Consider the following 6,142-nt stretch of genomic DNA (forward strand, 5'->3'; position numbering starts at 1 on the left):
ATTACTAGACTCACTTAGAAACATAGTCCTCATCCCAATAGGGCTTCGATTTCATCCTATTGGGCCTTTGATTTGTGGGCTTGCTATCAATACTATCCGCCCCACAAGAAACCTTGTCCTCAAGGTTGGTGTTAAGTGAATGGCTGTGATTTAGTTTGAAGGGCGGTGCGGATGGGAGAAAAGTTGGATCACAAGGAGGAAAATTTGTCTTGGAAGTAGGGATTTCCAGCTGGCCTTGGGAAGTGGTGTTGTCTTGATGGGAGCGATAATTGAGACCGTTGGAAGGCATCAACGGTGAAGATGATCTTGTGACGGAAGTTGGAGGGGAAAAGAGTGCGCCACGTGGATCCACAACATGTGAAGGAATCTGCTTTTTGAGACTTGCACAGTGATCCAACGGTGGGGAGGTAACATTGGAATTCGCTAATAAATCCAAGGGCAGAGGGTTGGTCTTTGGTGTTAAAGTATCTGCTGTAAGATCTAGTCCCTTATCTAACGCGGCTGTACCAGTAAGAGGGATAGAAGTTTTCCCTTTCTTCATTTGGTTCTCTAAGTTAAGCTTTTGTACTTCCTTCTCTTTAGCTCTGATAGTTCCAATCTCTGGCTCCTTTTGGGTCTCATTCTCGTGAACATGGACCTCTTCTAAACACAAATCATCGTCCAACTCTGGAGGAAAAACGGAAGGTTGAGAAGAGGTTGCAGTACCATGGTAAGCACGAAGTTGGGAGACATGAACAACAGGATGAATCTTTGAGGATGATGGTAGGTCCAGTTCGTAAGCAACAACACCGATGCGACGAGTGATAGGGAAAGGTCCAAAGTATCGTTGTGATAGCTTTTGGGATGCGCGACGGTGGACGGTGTGTTGGCGGTATGGCTGTAAACGGAGCCAAACCAGATCGCCGGTAACAAAGGTACAATCTCTTCTTTTCTTATTAGCTTGAGCTTCCATCTGTTGTCTACTGCGTTTAAGATTTTCCTTCAGTTCAGTGATAATTTTCTGTCTTTCTGCTAGTGTTTGTTCGATCTCTGAGTTGCTTGACGAGCCTTGCACGTAGTCAAGGACAGAGGGAGGACTGCGGCCGTATAGAGCTTCGAACGGAGTCATCTTGATAGCTGAGTGGAAGGAAGAGTTGTACCAGTACTCTGCCATGTGTAAGAACTTAAACCACTAACGAGGATGTTCACTGGTAAAACATCGTAAGTATGTCTCTAAGCTTCTGTTGACTACTTCTGTTTGTCCGTCGGTCTCCGGGTGATAAGCTGAGCTGTATTTCAGGGTCGTTCCTTGAGCTCGAAAGAGTTCTTTCCAGAAGTTGCTGAGAAAAAGAGGATCGCGGTCGGAGATGATGGACTTTGGAAGACCATGGAGGCGACAGATCTCGGTAGAGAACCGCATGGCTATATCCTTGGCTGTGAATCGTGCAGGAAGGCCAATGAAATGAACATATTTAGTCAAACGGTCACAGATGACCCAAACCACAGTGTGACCAAAGGAGTTAGGTAAGTGAGTGATAAAATCCATAGTAATTTCCTCCCAAACTCTATCGGGTATGTCTAATGGTTGAAGTAACCCCTGTTTCTTTGTTGGCATATATTTATTTTGTTGACACACGATACACTGCTGGATGAACTGTTTGACCTCACGATACATGCCGGGCCAGAGAAAAGATGCTGAGATACGAGCCAGGGTTGGTTGGAGACCAGAATGGCCTGCTGTTGGTGTTGTATGGAACTCGTTGAGGATGGTAGCTCGTAGATTAGTGGTGTCTGGTACGTATAGTCTGTTCTTGAAATAAACCAATCCCTCTTTGTAACTGTATTGCTGAGTGGGCTCCTTTGTAGTAAGAATTTGAGACACCAGATCTTGACCTTGTTTTTCTCCTTTGTAGTACTGTCTGTGTAGAAAGAAGGACCGGAACTGAAGACGAGAAGGATAACAAGAGGCCGTCTGAAACTGTATCAGTGTCTTTGCGACTCAAGGCATCTTCAACAAGGTTAGTTTTGCCCGGTTTATAAAAAATATCAAAGCTAAAACCTTGTAGTTTAGAAGTCCATTTCTGTTGTTCTGTTGTCTGTATTGTTTGGACCAATAAACTTTTCAAACTCTTTTGATCTGTGTATATGTGAAAATGTCTTCCGATAAGATATTGACGCCATTTTTTAACTGCTTCAGTGATGGCAAACATCTCACGAACGTACACCGAGGAAGCCTGCAGTCGATTGCACATCTTTTTGCTGAAGAACGCAATGGGGTGACCATCTTGTGCCAGAACTGCTCCAATGGCTACAGCAGAAGCATCAGTCTCTACCACGAAGGTTTTGGAGAAATCTGGTAGCACCAACACCGGAGTAGAAGTCATTTTTGTTTTTAATGTTGTAAATGCTGCTTCGGCGTCTGTATTCCATGTAAACTTAGTGGACTTTAACAAATCGGTGAGAGGAGCGGCGTGTGTGGCGTAGTGGCGGACAAACCGTCTATAAAAACCGGTGAGGCCGAGAAATCCCCGAAGTGCCGTGAGTGAACGTGGCGATGGCCAGTCTAGAATAGCTTGAATTTTATCTGAATCCGGGGTAACACCATCAACAGAAATAATGACCTAAGTAATCAACCTTATGAACAGCAAACACACACTTAGATAATTTTGCAACAAAGAAATTTGAAGCAAGTAAATCAAGCGTAAGTTTTAAATGTAATAAATGATCAGAATAACTCCGGCTGTAAACAAGAATATCATCAAAGAAAACTAAAACAAACCGTCGTAAATATGGACGAAACAAGTCGTTCATGGCTGATTGAAAAGTAGACGGCGCATTTGTTAAGCCAAATGGCATAACCAGAAATTCATAATGGCCATCAAAAGTGCGAAAGGCTGTTTTGTGTGTGTCTTCCGGTATAACCCTAATTTGATGATAACCAGAGCGTAGGTCTATTTTCGTAAAAACAGACGCTGAACCTAACTCATCAAGTAGTTCATCGATGGTAGGAATAGGGAAACGGTCTCGAACAGTCACAGCGTTTAGGGCACGATAATCAACGCAAAAGCGCCAAGTACCATCTTTTTTTCGAACTAGTAGGACGGGAGAGGAGTATGGGCTATTGCTAGGAACAATAATGCCCTCTTGCAGCATGTCATGTATAATGGTGGTCGTTGCTTCCTTTTGAGAGTGGGGGTATCTGTATGGTTTCACATTGACTGGGGGTGTATTAGGTAGTAATGGGATGGAGTGATCATGTTGCCGTGATGGGGGAAGGCCGTGAAGAGTGTCAAAAACCGATGGGTATTTTTGAAGTAATTGCCAAATGTTAGGGGGTACGGTATGGGAAATGGAGTCCAAAGTCTGTTGGGTTGTGGAGGTTGTGGCCTCTGCTGTTGGGATGTATGAGAGCAGGTGCATTGAGGCTATTGAGTCAGTGTGTAAGAGGTGACAAATTTGGTGGTAGGTTGACTGTTGAGGGAGGTATTGAGGGTCCCCTTGAAGGGTGACCTTGTTATTGTCATGGGTGAATGAGATGGATGGGATAGAAAAATCGGCAAATATAGGGCCTAATTTGCGTAGCCATTCCATACCGAGAACAACATCTGCTCCTTCGATAGGAAGTAGGTAAAAGGGTATGTGAAACAATTTATTTTGTAGTGTAATTGGGACATCTTGGCACAACCCTGAACACTGAATGTGAGATCCATTGCCCACCATAACTGAAAAATTTGGGATAGGTTGAGAGGGAATTTGTAAGTGCGATGCAATGCGAGGTTGTAAGATATTATGAGTGCTGCCAGTGTCTATGAGAACAGTAACTAGTAAACCATGCAATAGACCTTTGAACTTCAGGGTTTGAGGGGAAAATTTACCCGTAAGAGCTTGGGGTGATAGCTGGAAATACGTTTCATCTGCTGTCACAGTTGGTTCTGGTTCTGGATCAGATTCCACTTGTTGGTTACTGAGATCCATTGGGTCCTCAGGGTCAAGAATTAGTAACAGATAATGACCCGTAGCGCAACGATGGCCTACTATCCATTTTTCATCACAGTTGTAGCAGAGTCCCAATGCGCGTCTTTCTTGCATTTGGGCTGGGGAAAGGCGTCTGATTGGAAGCCTTGGTGGGGTGGAGGGGGTGGGTTTAGCTGTGTTAGGTGTGGTGGATGGTTTAGCGTAATTTGGGTTGAAAGTGGTGGGCTTATTGTGCTGGGATGGGGTATTTGTATTAGTAGTTGGGATGAAGGGTCTTGGGTATTTTTGTCTGCTGTCACGTAACTTAGCTTCCACCAATTTGGCTAAACCAATGGCTTGAGAAATGTTGTAGGGTCGTTGGATGGCTAGCTCGTTTTTTATGTCATGTTGTAGTCCGGAAATAAAACAGTTAAGCATAGCATCTGCAGGTAAACCCAAAACTCTGTTTACTAGTTTTTCAAAATTTGCTTGATATTCCGAGACAGTACCAGTTTGTTTCAGTTTGAATAATTGTGCCTGATGGTTCTCATACGTTGAGGGACCAAAACGTAACTCAAGATCTCGAGAAAAAGAATGCCAATCAGATAACTGTTGGTTTTGGAACATCCATTTATACCAACTAAGAGCTTCCCCTTTCATATAGAAAGCAGCCATTGTCATTCGATTTTCTAACGGAACATTATAAAATAGGAAAAATTGTTCTGCTTGAAAAAGCCAATCCAAAGCATTTGTTCCATCAAAAGTACTCATTTCGATCTTAGGGTTACGAAATTGGGGTTGTGGGCTGTTATGTGAATGCGGTAAGGATGAATGATGCAAAAAATTTGGGTAAGGTGGAAATAGTGGTGGTGGGGGTGTGTAGTTTGGTGGGGGTGTGTAATTTGGGTAAGTTGTTGGTGTGGAAGTACCCTTAGGTTGTGAAGGTGGTGGTGGAAAAGGTGGCGGTGGGGGGTAAATAGAGGTGTTCATGATAGGTGGGGTATAAGTACCAATTTGGTAAGGTGGTTGTAATGGAGTGGTAATGGTTGTAGTGGGAAAAATTGGGATATTAGGAATGGTTGGTAGGGTAAAAGGAATGGTAGTGGTGTGCAGAGGTGTTTGAATGGGAGTTGAAAGAAAGTTTTGAGTTGTGTGGTTAAGTGGTAGGGTGAGTGGGGGAGGTGTGGTGTGAATAGGGATGTGTATGGGTGTTGGGGTAGGGTTAAGAATAATTTCATAACCAGGCGGTACTGATGGAGAAGGGAGGATACCTGCTTCGGTGAAAACGTTGGTGGTGGTAGTGCTGGTCGCGGCGGCGGTCACCGTGACTGCTGAATCCGGTTCAGTTGTGTCGCAGACTGCTGCGTAAACTGTGGATGTTGCTGCTGGTGTAGTGGTCGCGGTTGCTGCAGGAGTAACAAAAGCTTTGAATGCGTCTGCAATGAATATTGCTGAAAAGAGTGTTGTTGGGTGTCAAACCTGGTGTGTAGAACTCCCAACTCTTCAGCTAAACGGTTGTTGGTGTCTGCAATGGCTGTGTTCACCTCACCCAAGCTTGCGGTCAAGCGGCTGTTTGTTTCTTCGAATTGTTGAGTGACTGCCTGAATAGATTCATCAAGGTCTTTGTTGGTGGGATTCGAGGTTCTAGGCATGGTTCAAATCGATGAAAGCACCAATGATGCTAGGTTCACGCGTTAGTTATCGCAAAGGAGGAATTATACTAGAAGACAATAAAAGAGGCGGAATATAAAACTGTAAAAATAAAATACTTCATTCATATCCTCTAAGGAGGCAGCTTGTACAATTATATAGCTAGGGTTTTTCTTTCTTAGCTGCTAAGTGGACCAAAAGCTAAATGGGCTAAAAGCCTCTTGAAGGAAAGTTAAATGGGCCCAAGGCCTCTTGAAGGAAATTCAAATAACAATAAATTACTGATTACTAGACTCACTTAGAAACATAGTCCCCATCCCAATAGGGCTTCGATTTCATCCTATTGGGCCTTTGATTTGTGGGCTTGCTATCATCATTCCATCAGGATCAGACAATCTAAATTCAAGTTTATCGAATCTTATCCAAACAGTAATTTTTTTTGTCAATAATTTTTTTGTCAAACAATATTCGAACGGTTATTGATATACCGAATGCGTGTTTCAAAAATCAGAATTACATTTCTAATTATACTCAAAAAAACGAGTTGAGATCAGCTCCA

The sequence above is a fragment of the Trifolium pratense genome, linkage group LG5 (assembly GCF_020283565.1).
Source record: "Trifolium pratense cultivar HEN17-A07 linkage group LG5, ARS_RC_1.1, whole genome shotgun sequence".
Classification (NCBI taxonomy): Eukaryota; Viridiplantae; Streptophyta; class Magnoliopsida; order Fabales; family Fabaceae; genus Trifolium; species Trifolium pratense.